Below are 8,752 nucleotides of genomic sequence, written 5' to 3'. Positions count from 1 at the left end.
GAACCGACAGATGGACCACTGCGCAGATCCTCGTCTTACTTATTTTGCTCTGTTTTCTTCCCCCGACAAAATAGGGACCCTCTGAGAGCAGGCATCTTCTCTGTCCTGTTCCCTGCAGTATTTGCTTCCGCTCACACGTGTCTGTCTGGCGTTGTCACTGCTGATGAGTGGAACGTGCAGAAGGAAGGAACCGGAACTCACTCGATGCTTGTTCGTAGCTGAAGGGAAATTCTCAACTATGAGATCGCTTTAAAGCATGGTGACACCTCTCCTCTGATAGCGCAGGAGAAACACAAGGCGATCTCTGGTCTAATTTACAATAAAAAAAAAACTCAAAGAGTTAAGATGTTTAAAGAAGCCACAGCAAGAACATTGGTCCTGGACTATCCAGCCCACACCGGCCCTCAAAAGATCCATCCACATAAAGACACTGGGAGTAGAGTAAACTCACTCCCTTCTCTCTTGGAAGTGGATTCCCCAGGGCCCCTGGAGTGCAGGGGCCGGTGGATGTTCCGGGTGTGGCCGTGGGGCCACCATGATGTCATTGCCTCTGGCTCTTTCTCTCCCTTGCAGACTGGGGGAGAAACTACCTCCATGTGACCAGAAACAAGGCAGCAATGGGCCTACTTTTCCTCATCAACGTCAGTGAAGATGGTGACGTGACGTCCGTGCTCGTGGGCACCGGTAAGTGCGTGCGCCAGGCTTCTTGTCCCCAGAGCTGCTACTGCCCAAGCTGGAGGGGGCAGGGAGCCGGGGGCTGTGCTCATCCTGTCCCAAGATCTTGGATGAGCCATCTGGAAACCATCTGCAGGGAGCCTGTGGTACAGCCCACCAGTTTTCTTGAGAGTCTAGTCTTTGGGGAGATAAACTATCCTTCCACACCTGTTGGGAATGAAACATTTGTTAATATTTTTAAAGTTTTATTTATTTGTTTTCAATGTATTTGAAAGGCAGAGAGAGTAGAGAGAATGAGAGCGCTGGTTCACTCCATAACGGCTGGGGCTGGGCCAGGCCAAAGCCGGGAGCTCCCAGATATTATCACCTAACTGGTCGGAGGTGCGACCCCACCCAAGGATGTTTTGCAAAGACCTTCAAGTGCTCCCAGTTCGGAAGCCACAGCTGCAGGAAGCAGCCACTCAGGTTGGAAGACGAAGCCGCCGCATGCTACCAGCGTGGGAGACGCTGGATCTCCAAACCATCTGAGAGCTATCCGTAGAGTGTCAGCCAGTGGGAATCATAACTGGAGAGGGCAGATAGGAATCAAGGTGGGGACAATCATATCCAAGACTGTGGGTGATTTTCCATTGGTTTCCGATGTAATTTGTTTGATAGACATGGAGTAATTGTACATACTGATGGGTACAGTGCGACATTTCTAATACACGTGTGCCGATGAGACCTGGGTGGTGGGCATATCCATCACTTCTGTTACCATTTCTTTGTGCTCAAGAGCCTCTCTGCTTGCTATTTTTTTTTAAAGATTTATTTATTTGAAAGTCAGATTTACACAGAGAGAGGAGAGGCAGAGAGAGAGAGAGAGAGAGAGAGAGAGAGAGAGAGAGAGAGAGAGGTCTTCTATCCGCTGGTTCACTCCCCAATTGCTGCAACGGCCAGAGCTGCACCGATCAGAAGTCAGGAGCCAGGAGCTTCCTCCAGGTCTCCCACGCAGGTGCAGGGGCACAAGGACTTGGGCCATCTTTTACTGCTTTCCTAGGCCATGGTAGAGAGCTGGATCGGAAGTGGAGCAGCCAGGACTCGAACCGGCACCCATATGGGATGCTGGCACTGCAGGTGGTGGCTTTACCTGCTACACCACAGCGCCAGCCCCTGCTTGCTATTTTAAAGCAAATAATGCATTCTTCCTAACCATATCCACCCACCGGAGCGTGCTCCTTCTACGGTGCTGCACCCTGTGCTGGTTAGCCATCTCCTCCCCTCGCCTCTCTCCCCTCCCCACCCTTCCCAGCCACCAGGAACCAGTATCCAACCTCTTCCTCTATAAGATCATCGTGCTTAGCATCCACATATACGTGGGAATGGGCAGGGTTTGTCTTTCCGCGCCCAAGTTCTCCCACTTAACGTAAGGTCCTCCAGGCTCTTGGTATGAATAATAGAATCTCACTCTTTTTCTGGCTGGAGGATATTCCATTGCATTCACCTCCCACATCCTCTTTACTCATCCATCCACCGTCAGGGCCACTTCTGGATCTTGGCTGTTGAGAACAGTGCAGAAATACACGTAGGAGTGCAGCTGGCTCGTGGACACAGAGACATAGCCTGGGGCTGTGCACCTGCTGGTGGGATTGCTGGATCTGCGATAGGTTTTCAAGTCTCCCAAGCACCCACAGGATGCATTAGAGTCTTTAGTGCTCCTAGGAGTAAGATACAGATTTTGGAAAAATGCAGAAGAATTGCCATGTCTGGAACTCCACCCCTTAACTGCAAAATTCCCTCGTGCAACTGCCACCGACCCCTTAAATGTGCAACTCAGCCTTTCAAGCTGAGAGCAATGACCCAAGGATCGGCCGGAAGAGGCAGGGAGGGGACGTGAGGCCCATTTTGGTGCCCGGACCCCATGCACACCCATCGGGGCATCTTTGCCCTTCCTCTGAACCTGTCGCTGAACCCCAAACCCCTAAGCAAGGGGCCCTGGCAGGTTTCCAGAAAGAGAAGGACAAAGCTGCCTTCACTGACAAGGGAAGAGAAGCCACCGGCCGGTGTGAGTCCCTCCAGCACCTGTGGCTCTCTCCACTAGGCCTGGTCTAAGCATTGCTTTTCCCTTGGGATAGCCTTTCCACGCCGACTCTCGTGAATAACCGTATGGAATTCTGTTCTGATTGCAGGCCCAGGCTCTGATCTGACTCCCGAGAACTTGGAGATTTTCAAATCAAAGTTAAGATCACTGCGCATGCCACTCAAAAATATTATTAAAGTCACCGAGACGGGTAAGCACCCTCTTTACACTGCATTGTTCACCTGGTAAGAAAATAGCTATCCAAATGGAAACTAATGCCAAGAAATGTAGCTAATACAATGCTACTTCAAATGATGCACTGCACGAAGTGTTCAGATGGGGGGAGAGTCATTATGTGGTCTCTTTTTTACAGACACCTGTCCCCGTGACTAAAGGCAGGTGATGGGTATGCCGTCGACGCAGATTCTCCCAGAATGCTACCAGTAGGTAAAGGTTGCCAGCAGCCACTTACGGACTCTCGGTCACGCGGTGCTATTGCAGTACTTCCTGCCACACAAGGAGGCTCACTCCTTAGTCAAGCCACTGAATTTGTACCATCAAGAAAAATTCTTTTGGTTCTGGAGTTTATGTGGGCCCCCAAGTTCCCATGACCGAAGCAACGTTCTTTAGTCTGTGCTGATAATACAGCAAGATTGTTGAATCATAAATCTCTAAGGATTGATGCTTCAGATAAGAAGGCTGTAATTGTTCCAATTTATTAAAGTTCACTGGAGGAGATAGAATAAAATCAAGTGAGAAAAGCAGATAAGATCATCTCTATATTTTTCCATGGCTGGGACAGGAGTTCATAAAGGAAATAGCAGTAATATTCTCTCTCTCTCTCTCTCTCTCTCTCTCTGAATATCTAGTGTCATAATTTATTACAGAAGGTATACAGATAGACAGACAGAGACAATCTATGAATCAGAGGTCATTTTTTCTAATTGATGAAGTTAAAAAGTCAGCAGATTGATGTATAGTTAGCACCTAATATTAAAATCAGAGTTAATATTAAAATCTAGACTACTACTGTCCCATAAAATTGTCTAAAATGATGAAAATATTCTCTGTACTGTCCAATATGGAAGCCATAAGCCACATGTGGCTATTGAACCCTTGATATGTGGCTAGTACAATTGAGGAATTTGAGTTTACTTTTCTTTCTAAGTGTATTTCTTTCACCTTCATTAATTTATTTTTTCTTTTTTTTTTTTTCTTGACAGGCAGAGTGGATAGTGAGAGAGAGACAGAAAGAAAGGTCTTCCTTTTTGCCTTTGGTTCACCCTCCAATGGCCGCTGCGGCCGGCGCACCACGCTGATCCGGAGGCAGGAGCCAGGTGCTTCTCCTGGTCTCCCATGGGGTGCAGGGCCCAAGCACTTGGGCCATCCTCCACTGCACTCCCTGGCCACAGCAGAGAGCTGGCCTGGAAGAGGGGCAACCGAGACAGGATCGGTGCCCTGACTGGGACTAGAACCCGGTGTGCCGGCGCCGCAAGGCGGAGGATTAGCCTATTGAGCCACGGCGCCAGCCACCTTCACTAATTTAAACTTGAATAGCCACATATGCCTAGTGGCTACCCCACTGGTCAGCACCAGTCTAGATTTATCAAATCCCCAAGTCAATGGTCTTTCTAATCTATTTCGCACATTGTTCAGGCTTTTTATATCCTACAATAACATTATTTCTTTGAGATGCTCAGTACATTGTGGGGGAAAATTAAAAGCTTTTTTTTTTTTAAGATAAAATTGGAAATAATACCTTTAACTCAGGAATAATTACGCCAGGGATTGCTAATTGTAGGGAATGTCTTGTAAACACATGGATCAATAATTTCCAGACACAAATTGGGAGGAGAGCGGACAGCAGAAATACAAGAAACAGGCCACTGCTCATTACAGCTGAAGTTAATGCTAACACGAGGCCCCGTAAGGCCCCCCAGACGCGGAGAGGAGAGCGCTGCCCCCGGGAGGCGCTGCAGCTCGCAGCCCAGCCCTCCGCTTTTGCCGGTTAGCTGCTCCGCCCAGTTCCCCTGATGATGTCAGTTTTTCTCCGTGTCTGGTCCACTGAGTGCTTTCTGTACTTGGAAAATACCAACATGTCGGCCCATCGCCTGCTTGAGACAGCATAGGGCTCATCCACATCAAGAGAAATTCGCCTTTGCTTTCAAACAGCCTCCCTATGAGTTTTTTCTCTTCCCTGTGACGCTGTCATCAAGGCCGTCTCTTTCCTCCCAGTCATGCTCTTGAATCGCCCTTGCTCTTGAACCTCGCCTTACATTTAAATTAAGTTACTTAGCTGGCATTCGAACCCAGGCTCTCTGGTGTAGGTTACGCCGGTCTCCCAAGCGGCACCTCACCTGCTCTGCCAAATGCCTGCCCCGGGAATGAAGTATTGATCCGTGCTCCGACCTAGATAAACTTTGACAACATTCCAGGTGGAAGAAGCCCGGTCCGAGGACGCTGGGTTGTCCCAGCCCCTGCACGAGTGTTCCGTGGACCACCCTGGGGGCGCCTACTCTAGGGAGCAGGTAGATATCACCGACCCCGGCTCAGCTCACCCGAGGAAGGCAGCCCTTGTCTTTTCCTTGTATCACTTCACAAAGTCCCTGCGCCCACGGCTCTGGTCCCATGAAGATCACCAGACCCCCTGGTGATTAATGTATGTATCTAAAAGGCAGAGAGAGACAGAGAAAGGTCTTCCATCTACTGATTCACTCCCCAAATGGCCACAACTGCCAGAGCTGTGCCAATCTGAAGCCAGGAGCTTCTTCCAGGTCCCCAACCTGGGTGACAGGAACCCAAGGACTTGGGCCATCTTCTGCTGCTTTCCCAGGCCACAGCAGAGAGCTGGGTCAGAAGAAGAGAGCAGCCAGGACTCGAACTGGAGACCATATGGGAAGCCAATGTCACAGGCAGCGGCGTTGCCGGCTATGCCACGGTGCCAACCCCTGCCAGTCTTTAATTATTCTAAGCTGGTACCACTGATCTCATTTGTTTTAATAAAGCAGGAGGCGCTCCCATATAATGCCCACAGGTGCCTCACTAATTCATTCTCTCAAAATGCACCAAATGATTGGGAAATGGACCACACCTGCTTGAATCTTCCTTCGTGGAGTTACTCCAACTTGACACAAGACAGACGTAATAAAACCCACACATCCTGAAAGGCAGAGGACAGAGGGTGGTTCTCTCACCCTGGGAGGGAGGCAGCAGAGGCTGGCCCAAGGACTTGAGCCTCTGCCACCCATATGGGAAACTGGCTCCCTGGCTTCGTCCTGGCCACGGTGGCCATCTGGGGAGTGAACCAGCAGATGGAAGATCTGTCTCTCGCTCGCTCTTCCTTTCAAATAAATGAATCTTTAAGAAGAAAATGTTGACAATGTGTGTGACGAAGCTCGGTGGCCATGCCCCATGGGGAAGGGACGTTGCTCCCCTACACCATCTGGGTCACCGTAAACAACCATTCTCCCTCCTCTGCCGCGGCTTCCGCCCCCTTCGGCACCGGCGACAGCAGTGCCGCCTCTGTACACACTTTAAGGCCCCACTCGTTCCATCTTCCAGCATGGTTTGTCTCTTCCATAACACAGAAGTTCCGGCTGCAGGTGCCGCCCCTCCACGGGCTGCTCCGGATTCCAGCAAGGGAGAAAGTCACCGACACCCACCGGCAGAGCCACAGCTTCCCCAGAGCCTCCCTGGGGGTCTCTAGGCCCCCCAAAGACCCCTGACCTTGGCCAGTGTGGGGGGGGGGGGTGGCACATAACCTGCTTACAAGGTTTAAGGAACAGCCAGACTTTTTTTTTCTTTTACAGACATATTTATTTAAAAGGGAGAGAGAGAGAGAGAGAGAATGAATCTTCCCTCCCCAAGTGGCCGCAACAGCCAGGGCTGGGCCAGGGGCTTGAAACTCCATCCTGGTCTCCCCGATGGGTGCAGGGCCCCGAGCACTTGGGCCACCACCTGCTGCTTTCCCAGACACCTTAACGGGAGCTGGATCGGAAGTGGGGCAGCCGGGACTCCAACCGTTGTTCCAGGGGGGATGCCCGGAGTCTCAGGAGGGCCCATCGTTGGAGGCGAGGGAAAATGTCGAAATAGATAGTTTCTGTTGCCTGGGGAGAAGAGAGAGAGACAGAGAGAGACAGAGACAGAGACAGAGACAGACAGAGAGAGGAAGGAAGGCAGGAAGGAAGACAAGAGCCATGAGAAAGTTGGAACAGAACTCAGGGTGTGCAGCCCTGACTACCTAGCAGGTGCCATCAGCACAGCTTGCCCAGGGCGTGGGACAGGAAGCACGCGTGGGGCAGGGCCATTCCGGCCATCTGGGAAGTGAACCAGAGGATGGAAGACCTCTCTCTCTCTCTCTCTTTCTCTCTCTCTCTCTCTCTGCCTCTGCCTCTCTGTAACTCGGCCTTTCACATAAATCATCTTGAAAATAATCTTGGAAAAAAAATAAAAACCTGGGTGCAACTTTGTACAGCGGACATGCCCACTGTCCACAGCTAAACCACATCCAAGTGCTGACAGCATGAACCCCACACAGCAGTTGTGTGGCATCAGACTGTCTATATATTATAACATATGTTATAATTTATTAATCTATATTAATATATAATCAATTGTATTTTATATTATATTTATATATTAATTATATTTTAATTAATTGATATATTATAACATTATATAATTATAATATAAATTAAATATATTTTTTCCAGCCATTTAAAACTGTAAAAGCATCCTCAGCTCCCAGGCAACTTTGGCATCTGGGCCATAGTTCATGAGCTCTGGCCTTAAGGAAAGAGCAAAATAATAATTATTATTATTTAAAAATAAGGGAAAAAGCAAAACAAACCCCTCACACCACAGCATCTGCTCCCCCAGGGGCGGGACAGGGCCAGGCACGGCTCTTTTTTTATCCTGATTTTGTACTTTTGTTGTTTTAAATTGAAGTTATTACTTTATCAATTTTTTTTTAAAAATTTATTCATTTATTTGAAAGGCAGAGTGACAGAGAGAGATTCCATCCGTAGGTTCAATCCCCAGATGGCCACAACGGCCAGGGCTGGACCAGGCCAAAACCAGGAGCCAGGAGCTCCACCCCGGTCTCCCACGTGGGTGCAGGGGCTCGGCCGAGGGCGGACTTTGCCCACGGCCACCGCTCTGGCACCGAGGCCACGTCCGGAGCTGCGGGCCGGCGCCTGCGCCGTGCGGACGGGGCTGCGACGTCGGGTTCTCTCTGTCCTTCGGCCGGGGGTGGAGCTCGGGAGGGGGCCTCTGCGGGACACGGGGTGGACATTCAATGACCGCTGTGGACGGAAGGAAGGATGCACGGGGGTCTTGGCGGAGCCAGCGCCTTCTCGACCCCCGAGTCCCCCGCAGGGCTCGGCCCCAAGAACCCTGCTCGAGATCCGGGCGTCCCGTCCCGAGGCGGGAGCAGGACATCGCGGGCTGGCCGCGTCCGAGGGCCAGGGCTGAGCCGTTCCCGGCGCGGCGCGGGCGCCCCCTGGCGACGGAGCCGAGTAAGGCCGCGCCGCGCCGACGCCGGTTCAGTGAAAGGGGTTGCAGGGGTGTCCCCAAACTGCAGCACTGGGGGCCGCGTCCAGTGATTCTTCCCTGCACGAGAAAGCCCTGGGCCCGGGGAGGGCGGGCGGGGCAGTGGTTAAGTCAGCTTGGGAGGTCCACGTCCCACATCAGAGCTGCGCGCATCCCAGCCCAGCTACTCCACGGTCAATCAATCCAGCGTCCTGCTAGCTCCGATGGTCGAGCCGGCACCTGCCGCCTCCCAGGGCGCGGAGGCAGAGCGGGGACTGAGACCCAGGACGCGGGATGCCTGCGTCCCGGGCGGCATCCTCTGTGCCAAACACCCGCCCGGGGACTTCCACTGAGCAGAGGTGTTGGGTTACCGTCTGCTGCAGTTTGCTGTGGGGTGAGAGCTGGGAGGGCACGGGCCGGGGGCGGGCCGGGGGCGGGCCGGGGCAGCTCATCCATCGCTCGGGGGCGCAGGCCGCAGTGGGGACGGTT

Source organism: Lepus europaeus, chromosome 19 (genome assembly GCF_033115175.1).
Source record: "Lepus europaeus isolate LE1 chromosome 19, mLepTim1.pri, whole genome shotgun sequence".
NCBI lineage: Eukaryota > Metazoa > Chordata > Mammalia > Lagomorpha > Leporidae > Lepus > Lepus europaeus.
Note: the sequence above shows the minus strand (reverse complement) of the source record.